Source organism: Rhinoderma darwinii, chromosome 5 (genome assembly GCF_050947455.1).
Source record: "Rhinoderma darwinii isolate aRhiDar2 chromosome 5, aRhiDar2.hap1, whole genome shotgun sequence".
NCBI lineage: Eukaryota > Metazoa > Chordata > Amphibia > Anura > Rhinodermatidae > Rhinoderma > Rhinoderma darwinii.
Genome location: NC_134691.1, coordinates 231,047,724 through 231,061,417, shown reverse-complemented (window position 1 = coordinate 231,061,417; position 13,694 = coordinate 231,047,724). Strand labels below are relative to the sequence as shown.

General features: G+C 46.1%; 5 non-coding genes and 1 pseudogene across 5 annotated transcripts; all 6 read right to left on the bottom strand.

Moving 5' to 3' along the window:
- Positions 1-359: 359 nt before the first annotated feature.
- On the bottom strand, positions 360-550 carry LOC142653196 (U2 spliceosomal RNA). Its single transcript, XR_012848135.1, has one exon. It is a non-coding gene; the product is annotated as a U2 spliceosomal RNA (small nuclear RNA).
- Positions 551-1,793: 1,243 nt separating this feature from the next.
- On the bottom strand, positions 1,794-1,985 carry LOC142653868 (U2 spliceosomal RNA). The gene has a single exon (XR_012848721.1). It is a non-coding gene; the product is annotated as a U2 spliceosomal RNA (small nuclear RNA).
- A 6,796-nt stretch (positions 1,986-8,781) lies between these two features.
- On the bottom strand, positions 8,782-8,972 carry LOC142655130 (U2 spliceosomal RNA). Its single transcript, XR_012849419.1, has one exon. It is a non-coding gene; the product is annotated as a U2 spliceosomal RNA (small nuclear RNA).
- Positions 8,973-10,218: 1,246 nt separating this feature from the next.
- Positions 10,219-10,411, bottom strand: LOC142653899 (U2 spliceosomal RNA). The gene has a single exon (XR_012848749.1). It is a non-coding gene; the product is annotated as a U2 spliceosomal RNA (small nuclear RNA).
- Positions 10,412-11,761: 1,350 nt separating this feature from the next.
- On the bottom strand, positions 11,762-11,872 carry LOC142654645 (U2 spliceosomal RNA; annotated as a pseudogene).
- Positions 11,873-13,118: 1,246 nt separating this feature from the next.
- LOC142655129 (U2 spliceosomal RNA) lies at positions 13,119-13,309 on the bottom strand. The gene has a single exon (XR_012849418.1). It is a non-coding gene; the product is annotated as a U2 spliceosomal RNA (small nuclear RNA).
- Between the last annotated feature and the right edge of the window lie 385 nt (positions 13,310-13,694).

The following is a 13,694-nucleotide window of genomic DNA, read 5'->3' as shown; positions in this document are numbered from 1 at the left end:
AATGGCTGTTTGCTGTTCCCCTACTCCACTCCACTATTTGACTGTGGTGCTGCATCAATCAGTGGCTGGCTCAGGTGCAGCTCTTTAACTTACCTAAAAGGGAGGGCGGAGAGAAGACAAGGAAGGTGAATGAGCTGTTCCAATGTGAAATGCCGGAAACACAGACACACAGACGACACAAAACAAGAGGTGGCAATGTATTCATTAATTGCATTTAATCAATTAGCTCATTATCACTCATGCATTGTCCAACAGGTGTTGAAATAATGGGATTAAAAGGGGAGATCCCTTCAGAAAGACAGAAACAATGGCAAACACAAAAAACACTTTTGGAATCTGATTTTAGTCAACACATAAGGAAAGGGTGCACCGGTCCTGGAAATACTGCAATACCAGGTCAATGCGTGGAGTGGACAGAGCAAGCTCTATTTCCATCTCCCTGTTCTAAAAATCCATTTAATATATGGTCCCCAGATAGGGGACGTATCAGATATTAAACTGATAAGAACAGATACTACACTTGATCTTAGCCAAAAGGCCGAGAAGCGATAACCCGAACGGGCCGCGCGTTGCCCGAGCCTGCCCGATACTGCTGTTCAGCCCTTGCAGCGATTCAGCCTACTTCTAGGCAATTCCATGGGGCCCTGCAGGCTCACACACTCACAGCTACACGGGAGGTGAATAAAGGCCGGAGAGGAAGCCAGACAGGATTTGCTTCTTTTGCTTGCACCACAATGCAGTGCTGAAAGAGGAGGAATCTACATAAAAACGCCTTCCTGGCAACGCCCAAATGCCCTGCTGCCATGCAGATAAACACTGGCAGCGGCAGCAAGTGCATGCCCACAGCCACCCCTTGTTCCTTCACACCTTGTATCAGCTGTAATCCAGTCCAGTCCAGTGCTGCCTGCTGAGCAGCACTGACCAACACTGCCTGGGCCCAGGCTTTTATCTCTGAGGCCCCATTATGATGTCAGAAAGCTGGCTCTGGAATCCTGAGGGCTCCACTATGACACGTGCAAAGTTCCGTCTGAACTTTATATAAGACGGTGCGGCTCAGTCAGTCACTCAGTGTTGCCTGAGAGGGCAACACTGCAACAGCCGGCCGCCAGGCTGTCTTTTTTTGCACAGCTAGTTGCCTCCAGGAGGCCACAAGAGGGAGACAAGGGACTGCAAAATGGAAAATAAGCATCCACCAACTTTACAGACAACTTCTCCTTGCTCCTACAACCTCCATCCTTGCACAGTTTGTTATTCTTCTAGGTAACATAGTAACAAATCCAAATTGCTGCTCTCTTTGTAGGCAAGCAAGGCTTTGTTGCAACTGCAATTCTTACTCCTTCTTGAAATGTAGGGACAATAGTACATTCCATCACATCCATCTAGTGTACACAGGTAGGTCCATTGTGGCGGGCGGGCGGGCGGGCGGGCTGCTTTAATGGCTGTTTGCTGTTCCCCTACTCCACTCCACTATTTGACTGTGGTGCTGCATCAATCAGTGGCTGGCTCAGGTGCAGCTCTTTAACTTACCTAAAAGGGAGGGCGGAGAGAAGACAAGGAAGGTGAATGAGCTGTTCCAATGTGAAATGCCGGAAACACAGACACACAGACGACACAAAACAAGAGGTGGCAATGTATTCATTAATTGCATTTAATCAATTAGCTCATTATCACTCATGCATTGTCCAACAGGTGTTGAAATAATGGGATTAAAAGGGGAGATCCCTTCAGAAAGACAGAAACAATGGCAAACACAAAAAACACTTTTTGAATCTGATTTTAGTCAACACATAAGGAAAGGGTGCACCGGTCCTGGAAATACTGCAATACCAGGTCAATGCGTGGAGTGGACAGAGCAAGCTCTATTTCCATCTCCCTGTTCTAAAAATCAATTTAATATATGGTCCCCAGATAGGGGACGTATCAGATATTAAACTGATAAGAACAGATAAGGTTTCAACAAAGTTTTTTATTGGCAAAAATAATATATTTTACAGACTTTTTTTTTAAAATTGAAACCACAAGATAAAATCAACAGCATAATACATGAATATTCATACATTTAAATGAATACAAAAGTAATAATAATAAGACCATTAATACAGATGTTATAATAAAAGTACAGAACAATAGCAGGATAAAATTTATACAGGGCATAAAAGACATAAAAGAATAAAACCATTTTTATTTACAATGTTATGGTATTCCACATTTGCAAACACCACATGGATGTTGCTTCTTTTACCCCTAGCTGCTTTTTGTCCCTAAGATAATAAATATACATTTCACTTAGGGCATATTTCACACAATTTTTAACGTCAATAAAATCATGTTTAAAAAGCAGAATGTTCCTAACCTTCCAAATGGCATTCTTAAAACAGTTTAAAATGATCCAACAGACCATTTGCTGTTTAAAACTTGGGCAGTTAAAAAGACCATAAAACACGTATTCAAATTTAAGATCTTTAAGACCGCAGGCCCATTTCAGCAATGGGCCTACCTTCCTCCAAACCTCCTGTGCATATGGGCAGTTCCAAAACAGGTGCATTATCGTCTCGTCGTCACCACACCTGTCTCTCGGGCACTTGGCTCTCGCCACCAGTCCTCGCCTATGCTGGAATTCACGAGTAGGGAGGCACTGGTGAACGATTGCCCAGGCAAGGTCCTTGTGCACATTTGCCATAAATTTCCCGAAAACGTTCCGCCACACCACCTTGGACCTTGCCTGTGAGAAATTTGAAACTGCCAGTGTATCCTCCTGCCGCCTACAGGAGAGTGACACTTTTTTCTGGTCCCCCAATATGTCAGGCTCCAATTCTTGGAGACCTAGGAGCCTGACAGTTTTTTCGAGCACCGCATATTGTTTTGGGGGACACAGAAGCACAGGAGAATTCAAAGGGACACGAAACCATCGTTTAAAAATCATGCCCGTAGCGTACTTTAAAAAGTAGCTAAAAATACCATCAGAATTATACATTTTAAAACAGAAGCAAAAGTATTTAATGTAAAAGAAGTTAAAAAGGTTAGGAACATCTCTCCCGCCATTGTCCTTACATCTGTACATAAAATCACGTTTTAGTTTTTCCATTTTGGAACCCCATAAAAACATAAAACAGATCCTGGTCACTTTTTTAATATATAAAATTGTTGGAGGGAAAACCATAGCTACATAAAGCATTATGGGTAATAAAACAGATTTAATTATTAAAACTTTTCCCTCCATGGTGAGATTTCTCAAATTCCACATTAAAACCTTTTTTTCCATTTTGGCAATTACTGAATCCCAATTGGGTCTCCCATCGTTTTCTTGATTAAAAACAATTCCTAAAATTTTTATCTGATCCTGCTGCATGTTAACTCCTGGTGTCACAGAGGAATCCCATACACCAGTATAAAAACAGTCACACTTATCAACGTTTAATTTAAAACCAGAGGCTTCACAAAAAAAGCCGGTGTTCCTCAATGCCCGTCTCATAGAAGCGGCGTCTGGGCATAGGACGGTGGCGTCATCCATATAGCCTAGGATTTTTACCTGGTTCCCCCTTCCTCCAGGTATGGGCACGCCTCTGATGACTTTATCATCTCTTATTAGGGTGAACAGAGGTTCTATGGCACAAATAAAAAGGAGCGGAGACAACGGGCACCCCTGTTTCACCCCTGATAAAAGAGGAACACCTTTAGTTAAAAATCCGTTGATAGAAATTTGGCTAAAACAGGATCGATATAAAAGCTTAATACGTGTTAAAATAATTTCAGGAACAGCCATCTTTTTAAGAACCATAAAAAGATATTCATGGGAGACCCGGTCAAAAGCCTTCTCGAAATCTAAGGATAAAATAGCAAGGCTTTGACCCCTTTCTTTAAAATACCAAATGATGTCACGTAAAATATTCAGGGACTCAGTAATTGACCTCCCAGGTACCCCACATACCTGGTTTGGATGGATTAATTTATGAATAAAAGGTTTAAAACGGATTGTTATTAGTTTAGCTAAAATTTTACAATCAACGTTTAAAAGAGTAATAGGGCGCCAGTTTTTTAACTGGTCCCTCTCACCTTTTTTAAAAATTAAGGACACAATCCCCCTCCTCCAGGAAGGGGGCAGCTCTTCAGTAATAAAAACTTCCTTATACAATAAAAACATGTCATTCTTTAAAATTTCCCAAAAAGCATGATAAAATTCGATGGGCAGACCATCTTCCCCAGGAGCTTTCCCATTAGAAAAACTTTTAAAAGCAAATAAAAGTTCCTCCAAGGTAATATTACGGGATAAAACTTCCTGGTCTAAAATATCTAGCTTGGCATCAAGGGAATTAAGAACATGTTCTAAAAAGGAAGGATCAATATTTTTCTTGTTAAAAAGAGATTGGTAGAAATTAAAAGCAGAATTTAAAATGCCGACCATAGTGGTTTCTCCTTCAAGGTTTAAAATGACATCTCGTTTATCCATTACCTTTTTGAAGAAGAACCGGGAACACTTCTCGCCATCCTCGAGGTGCTTTACATGTGAATTAAAAATTATTTGTTTCCCTTTCTCTTCTATGGCATATTTTATTTCAGCTTTAAGATTTAAGATATCATCATCAACATCCATACCGATCTCCTTCAATTTAAAAAGTACATGTAAACGTTTATTAAGAACATAAAACCATTGTTTTTTCTCTTTTGCTTTCTTCTTACCTGCTCGAATAAAAAAAGCTCTGATTTTGGGTTTAATGCCCTCCCACCAGTGTAGCATAGGCTGACTGGGCGCTCTATGGGACTGCCAACACTGGTAGGTCCGCACAAACTCCTCTTTAATGATGGGGTCCTCCAGGAGTGTGGTGTTTAGTCTCCAGGGACCCCTACAAGCTTTTTGCTCTCCCTCTAGCTCCAGGTGCACTGAAAGGAGCTTGTGATCAGATAAAATATTTGTTAAAAGCAAACATTTTTTGGGAATAAAACTATTAGAAGTGAAAATAAAATCAATTCTGGAGCTCACTCTTCCATTGGACCAGGTGGGGCCTGGGTCCGCAGGCAAGAGTTCCCTCCAGCAATCTTTCAATTTAAAATCACCAATAAAATTCTTGAGCAGGTAAGAAGTACGGTCAATTTTTCGATTAAAATCCCCACCCTGCCGGTGTTCTCCATCTCGCACACAGTTAAAATCACCACCCACCAGCAGGGGGGTAGACCCAACACAAAACAATGGTAAAATCTCTAATAGTTCTGCCCTCTCCTGTTTGGTAGGAGGGGCATAAACGTTTAAAACACGAATTAAAATTCCATTAAAAAGCAAATGTATTAAAATAGCTCTGCCGGGCATGATTTCAGTCACTGTTTGGATGGAGATAAAACGACCTCGGCAGAGCAATCCAACCCCCGCAGAGCGACAGTCATTTCCACCAGACCAGACTGAGGGGCCTAGTTTCCAGTCCATCTTTAAATCTTGATATTCCAAGTCATTAGGGATTCCACATTCTTGAAGCAGGCAAAGGTCAAAGTCCACAGTCTCTAAAAATGAAAATAAAGCAGTCCTGCGGACAGGGCTCTTTAGGGACCTCACATTTAGTGAGGCGACTTTGATAGGAACCAACATAGTCTTAGTTGAGGTCAGGGTCCGAACCAGAAGAGTCGTACTCGGAGATCAGCTGCGAGTCTGGACCCCCTTTTTGAGGGGTCAATAAATCTTGGATGTTGGTAGGGTCAGAGCCAGATACGTGGGCGGCTCCAACCCCCACACTGCTCTCATCCGAACTCCGATAGGCAGCTTTCCTCCGAACTCCGGACTCCTCTTCCTCTCGCTGTCTCTTTGCAGAATGGCTCCTATCCATCTCCTCGAAGTCGCTCTCACCCATCTCTGGCCCCTGGCTGAAGATATCGCTGATGTCCTTCCTGGGCAGCTGCACAGGGGCCTGTGAGGTCCCATCACTCTTGGCAACCTTTGCCTGCTTACGGGGAGCCTTCATCGCAAGCCCCTCCACAACCGCAGTGGAGGAACTTTGCTCCGACCCCCCCGTTGACCGGAAATGGTCAAAACGAGGCTCCAATCCAGCATATTTTAGGGTTTTCTTAATGGAGCCCTCGTCTGACACAGAGTGTCTCCGCTCCATGCCCACACTCTTGGGACAGGCGTCAGGTCCTACTGCAGAACCTACGGAGCCACGACGCCTGTCGCTAACCACTGCCTCAACAGGGTCCACTGCAGGCGGAGCAGAGGACCTGTTTGCAGAGGTGCCGGTCAACTTATGTCCAGCAGAGTCAGAATTCCTCCTGCTCTGCCTGGACCCGGTGGAATCCCTATGGCCGTCCCTCGAGGCTGACATCGGTGGGCCCCCCGATGGAGCTGTGAAGGACTTTGGCCTGGACCCCTCAGTCGTCAATGCTCGTTTTGGGGCATTACCAGCGGCGTCTGCACATGTTGTAAACTGCCGCTCTGGCCCTGGTCTGGGTGGCCCAGATTTCGCTCTGCGGGGGCAATCTTTAAAAGCATGCCCAGTCATGCCGCACAGATTGCACAACACCTCGGAACTGCATTTTGCCGCTACGTGTCCAACCTGGCCACACCTGTTACACTGCACCACATGGGGCCGGTCACAATGTTCTCTGGTGTGGCCATATCTCAAGCAGTTCCGGCAGGCTATTGGCATCTGGGGGTAAAATAGGAATCCTCGATTCTTCCCAATGGCAAAGTTCTGGGGTGGGTGATGTAAGCCTCCAATGCCATTGGGATCCTGGCGGAACTTCACCCAATATTTCCTTTTGCCATTCCAGAAGCTCTGGGTGTTCAAGATTTTATGTGAGAAGCGGACCTCCCTGCAGTAACGACTGAGGAAGGTTTCAATGTCACACTCTGAGACAAATGGACTGAACATGCACATCACGAGCGGGACTTCTTCCTCCCCGTAGAGGAATAAAAAGTTCAGTCCATTTAGCCGCTCCTCACTCTGGTCCGCATCAGACAATCTTTTGTGCATGTTGTCGCAACATGCCGCGGCCGTAAAGGATACGGTGTACCGACCGCGGCTTTCCTGGTCGTTGAGACACAGGATGTCCGCCCGCTTGAGCCCCAGGAAGTCCAGCAGAATCACCTCCACAATGAAGCGAAGGTTCTTCCGCTGGCGATGGCCTTCTTCCACCTCGATGCGGACGGACTGGCGCAACCGGGTGTCCCCGGATGCAAATCCAAATGTATATGGCATTTTCAGTGCCTGGGGGCTAAGCCTGTCCCTTATAGCAGCAAGGGCTCAGATTCCACAATTAAGTGGAACCCTCCCCCAAGGCCAAGGATTAGGGTACCCCAGACACCTACGAAGCCCGATAAACGCCCTCGGAACGCTCTTAGAAAAACGCCTCAAGGCCGGTTGACCTCTTGGGTAAGGCGCGATCGCAACTCGTTGTCCGGGGGCTAAGCCCACTCCCCAAATAGCAGCAAGGGGGTGAAGTCTCTCTGTGAAAAGAGACGATCCCCCAAGGCCAAGGAGCAGGGTACCCCGGACACCTCCCAACAAAACCAGATGCAGAAATACTACACCTGATCTTGCCAAAAGGCCGAGAAGCGATAACCCGAACGGGCCGCGCGTTGCCCGAGCCTGCCCGATACTGCTGTTCAGCCCTTGCAGCGATTCAGCCTACTTCTAGGCAATTCCATGGGGCCCTGCAGGCTCACACACTCACAGCTACACGGGAGGTGAATAAAGGCCGGAGAGGAAGCCAGACAGGATTTGCTTCTTTTGCTTGCACCACAATGCAGTGCTGAAAGAGGAGGAATCTACATAAAAACGCCTTCCTGGCAACGCCCAAATGCCCTGCTTCCATGCAGATAAACACTGGCAGTGGCAGCAAGTGCATGCCCACAGCCACCCCTTGTTCCTTCACACCTTGTATCAGCTGTAATCCAGTCCAGTCCAGTGCTGCCTGCTGAGCAGCACTGACCAACACTGCCTGGGCCCAGGCTTTTATCTCTGAGGCCCCATTATGATGTCAGAAAGCTGGCTCTGGCTCCTCAGGGCTCCACTATGACACGTGCAAAGTTCCGTCTGAACTTTATATAAGACGGTGCGGCTCAGTCAGTCACTCAGTGTTGCCTGAGAGGGCAACACTGCAACAGCCGGCCGCCAGGCTGTCTTTTTTTGCACAGCTAGTTGCCTCCAGGAGGCCACAAGAGGGAGACAAGGGACTGCAAAATGGAAAATAAGCATCCACCAACTTTACAGACAACTTCTCCTTGCTCCTACAACCTCCATCCTTGCACAGTTTGTTATTCTTCTAGGTAACATAGTAACAAATCCAAATTGCTGCTCTCTTTGTAGGCAAGCAAGGCTTTGTTGCAACTGCAATTCTTACTCCTTCTTGAAATGTAGGGACGACAGTACATTCCATCACATCCATCTAGTGTACACAGGTAGGTCCATTGTGGTGGGCGGGCGGGCGGGCGGGCGGCTTTAATGGCTGTTTGCTGTTCCCCTACTCCACTCCACTATTTGACTGTGGTGCTGCATCAATCAGTGGCTGGCTCAGGTGCAGCTCTTTAACTTACCTAAAAGGGAGGGCGGAGAGAAGACAAGGAAGGTGAATGAGCTGTTCCAATGTGAAATGCCGGAAACACAGACACACAGACGACACAAAACAAGAGGTGGCAATGTATTCATTAATTGCATTTAATCAATTAGCTCATTATCACTCATGCATTGTCCAACAGGTGTTGAAATAATGGGATTAAAAGGGGAGATCCCTTCAGAAAGACAGAAACAATGGCAAACACAAAAAACACTTTTGGAATCTGATTTTAGTCAACACATAAGGAAAGGGTGCACCGGTCCTGGAAATACTGCAATACCAGGTCAATGCGTGGAGTGGACAGAGCAAGCTCTATTTCCATCTCCCTGTTCTAAAAATCAATTTAATATATGGTCCCCAGATAGGGGACGTATCAGATATTAAACTGATAAGAACAGATACTACACTTGATCTTAGCCAAAAGGCCGAGAAGCGATAACCCGAACGGGCCGCGCGTTGCCCGAGCCTGCCCGATACTGCTGTTCAGCCCTTGCAGCGATTCAGCCTACTTCTAGGCAATTCCATGGGGCCCTGCAGGCTCACACACTCACAGCTACACGGGAGGTGAATAAAGGCCGGAGAGGAAGCCAGACAGGATTTGCTTCTTTTGCTTGCACCACAATGCAGTGCTGAAAGAGGAGGAATCTACATAAAAACGCCTTCCTGGCAACGCCCAAATGCCCTGCTGCCATGCAGATAAACACTGGCAGCGGCAGCAAGTGCATGCCCACAGCCACCCCTTGTTCCTTCACACCTTGTATCAGCTGTAATCCAGTCCAGTCCAGTGCTGCCTGCTGAGCAGCACTGACCAACACTGCCTGGGCCCAGGCTTTTATCTCTGAGGCCCCATTATGATGTCAGAAAGCTGGCTCTGGCTCCTCAGGGCTCCACTATGACACGTGCAAAGTTCCGTCTGAACTTTATATAAGACGGTGCGGCTCAGTCAGTCACTCAGTGTTGCCTGAGAGGGCAACACTGCAACAGCCGGCCGCCAGGCTGTCTTTTTTTGCACAGCTAGTTGCCTCCAGGAGGCCACAAGAGGGAGACAAGGGACTGCAAAATGGAAAATAAGCATCCACCAACTTTACAGACAACTTCTCCTTGCTCCTACAACCTCCATCCTTGCACAGTTTGTTATTCTTCTAGGTAACATAGTAACAAATCCAAATTGCTGCTCTCTTTGTAGGCAAGCAAGGCTTTGTTGCAACTGCAATTCTTACTCCTTCTTGAAATGTAGGGACGACAGTACATTCCATCACATCCATCTAGTGTACACAGGTAGGTCCATTGTGGCGGGCGGGCGGGCGGGCGGGCGGGCGGCTTTAATGGCTGTTTGCTGTTCCCCTACTCCACTCCACTATTTGACTGTGGTGCTGCATCAATCAGTGGCTGGCTCAGGTGCAGCTCTTTAACTTACCTAAAAGGGAGGGCGGAGAGAAGACAAGGAAGGTGAATGAGCTGTTCCAATGTGAAATGCCGGAAACACAGACACACAGACGACACAAAACAAGAGGTGGCAATGTATTCATTAATTGCATTTAATCAATTAGCTCATTATCACTCATGCATTGTCCAACAGGTGTTGAAATAATGGGATTAAAAGGGGAGATCCCTTCAGAAAGACAGAAACAATGGCAAACACAAAAAACACTTTTGGAATCTGATTTTAGTCAACACATAAGGAAAGGGTGCACCGGTCCTGGAAATACTGCAATACCAGGTCAATGCGTGGAGTGGACAGAGCAAGCTCTATTTCCATCTCCCTGTTCTAAAAATCAATTTAATATATGGTCCCCAGATAGGGGACGTATCAGATATTAAACTGATAAGAACAGATTTTTCTTTTTTTCCATTCAGATCACGTCTTAAAAATCATAAAATTCAAAATAAAAAAGACTTAGATCATCACAATGAAAACTGAAAACGTACAATTAATTTTTGTTTTCCTCTTTCCTTTTTTTTCCTTAAGAAATCAAAAAAACATTCCTTTTTTAACAGCAATAGTTCCTAACATATCCACTAGATGTTCCTGCAAATCATTACCATCCCACTCACAGTTTACAATGCACGTTAACCACGTTGGCACACCATACCTTTCAAGAAACCCTGGTAAATTTTCTCTTACACAGAGCCGCACCCTCCTCCGCATTTTTTCAAAATTAATTTTACTACGTAACTGCTCTACTTCTTCCAATAACCTGTCTCTTTCTGCTCTTTCCTCTTCTGAAATGACACTTTTTTTCTTTCTCTCTGCTTTTTTCCTTTTTTTCTCATCACTTTGCCCACTTCCTTCCAATTTGTGAAGCTTGCCTTCTTCCAAACTAACTTCCGCTTCCTTTCTTTTGACTATCTTCTTATTTTCCTCTTGTACCTCACGTTTGCTTTTCTTTGGGCACGATTTGAATATGTGCCCCTCCTCTCCACACATATTACATACTTTCCCTTTCTGACATTCATTATACTTATGTCCCTCTTGCAGACATTTTGTACACATTACTTTCTCACAGGCTTCTCTCTCATGACCATACTCTTTACAATTCAAACAAAACATATCCATTCCAAGAAAAAATAAATTTCCACACGCACTTCCAATCTTGAACCGCGCTGGAGGAAACAATAGGTTTCTAGATTCACCAATTCTCACAAATTTACAAAGAAATTTCCACTTCCCAGTCCAAAATCCAAAAGGGTTAAACACTTTCCCCTTTCCCACCACCTCCTCACAAAACTTATTGAGAAATAACTTAATGTCCTCTTCATCCACGTAAGGCGAAAACATTTTTACAACCACCAACTTTTTGTTTGGCACAAAATGTGGTGTTACCTTCACACCCACAAGTCTTGGGTCCCTTTTACCTTCCTTCAAGCGTTCTAAAAAGACAGCATAAATTTCTTCTGTGGCGAAGGTAACGTCAAAGCACCCTCTCCTCGGATAGTCCATCACCGCCAAAATGCATGATCTCTCCAGCTGAAAGAAATCCAACAAAAGAACCTTTGTGATGTACTCCAGATCCTTCCTTTGTCGCTCAGATTCCTCCACGAAAAACCGGACAGCATTCCTGGTACGCATATATTCGGGAATTTCCTCCATCCTGCTCCAAACGAATTCCAGCAATCTCCAAAGAATACCTTCAGTACCGAAGTACCAGGCAGGTGATCGCTCCCCGTTGCCCTGGACTAATCCTCCTCCCCAATAGCAGCAGAGGGGTGAAGTCTCTCCTAAGAGAAACGATCCCCCCAGGCCAAGGAAAAGGGTACCAGGGCACCTCCTGACCAAGAAACAAGGCAATACCCTAAAGTACTACACTTGATCTTAGCCAAAAGGCCGAGAAGCGATAACCCGAACGGGCCGCGCGTTGCCCGAGCCTGCCCGATACTGCTGTTCAGCCCTTGCAGCGATTCAGCCTACTTCTAGGCAATTCCATGGGGCCCTGCAGGCTCACACACTCACAGCTACACGGGAGGTGAATAAAGGCCGGAGAGGAAGCCAGACAGGATTTGCTTCTTTTGCTTGCACCACAATGCAGTGCTGAAAGAGGAGGAATCTACATAAAAACGCCTTCCTGGCAACGCCCAAATGCCCTGCTGCCATGCAGATAAACACTGGCAGCGGCAGCAAGTGCATGCCCACAGCCACCCCTTGTTCCTTCACACCTTGTATCAGCTGTAATCCAGTCCAGTCCAGTGCTGCCTGCTGAGCAGCACTGACCAACACTGCCTGGGCCCAGGCTTTTATCTCTGAGGCCCCATTATGATGTCAGAAAGCTGGCTCTGGCTTCTCAGGGCTCCACTATGACACGTGCAAAGTTCCGTCTGAACTTTATATAAGACGGTGCGGCTCAGTCAGTCACTCAGTGTTGCCTGAGAGGGCAACACTGCAACAGCCGGCCGCCAGGCTGTCTTTTTTTGCACAGCTAGTTGCCTCCAGGAGGCCACAAGAGGGAGACAAGGGACTGCAAAATGGAAAATAAGCATCCACCAACTTTACAGACAACTTCTCCTTGCTCCTACAACCTCCATCCTTGCACAGTTTGTTATTCTTCTAGGTAACATAGTAACAAATCCAAATTGCTGCTCTCTTTGTAGGCAAGCAAGGCTTTGTTGCAACTGCAATTCTTACTCCTTCTTGAAATGTAGGGACGACAGTACATTCCATCACATCCATCTAGTGTACACAGGTAGGTCCATTGTGGCGGGCGGGCGGGCGGGCGGGCGGGCGGCTTTAATGGCTGTTTGCTGTTCCCCTACTCCACTCCACTATTTGACTGTGGTGCTGCATCAATCAGTGGCTGGCTCAGGTGCAGCTCTTTAACTTACCTAAAAGGGAGGGCGGAGAGAAGACAAGGAAGGTGAATGAGCTGTTCCAATGTGAAATGCCGGAAACACAGACACACAGACGACACAAAACAAGAGGTGGCAATGTATTCATTAATTGCATTTAATCAATTAGCTCATTATCACTCATGCATTGTCCAACAGGTGTTGAAATAATGGGATTAAAAGGGGAGATCCCTTCAGAAAGACAGAAACAATGGCAAACACAAAAAACACTTTTGGAATCTGATTTTAGTCAACACATAAGGAAAGGGTGCACCGGTCCTGGAAATACTGCAATACCAGGTCAATGCGTGGAGTGGACAGAGCAAGCTCTATTTCCATCTCCCTGTTCTAAAAATCAATTTAATATATGGTCCCCAGATAGGGGACGTATCAGATATTAAACTGATAAGAACAGATACTACACTTGATCTTAGCCAAAAGGCCGAGAAGCGATAACCCGAACGGGCCGCGCGTTGCCCGAGCCTGCCCGATACTGCTGTTCAGCCCTTGCAGCGATTCAGCCTACTTCTAGGCAATTCCATGGGGCCCTGCAGGCTCACACACTCACAGCTACACGGGAGGTGAATAAAGGCCGGAGAGGAAGCCAGACAGGATTTGCTTCTTTTGCTTGCACCACAATGCAGTGCTGAAAGAGGAGGAATCTACATAAAAACGCCTTCCTGGCAACGCCCAAATGCCCTGCTGCCATGCAGATAAACACTGGCAGCGGCAGCAAGTGCATGCCCACAGCCACCCCTTGTTCCTTCACACCTTGTATCAGCTGTAATCCAGTCCAGTCCAGTGCTGCCTGCTGAGCAGCACTGACCAACACTGCCTGG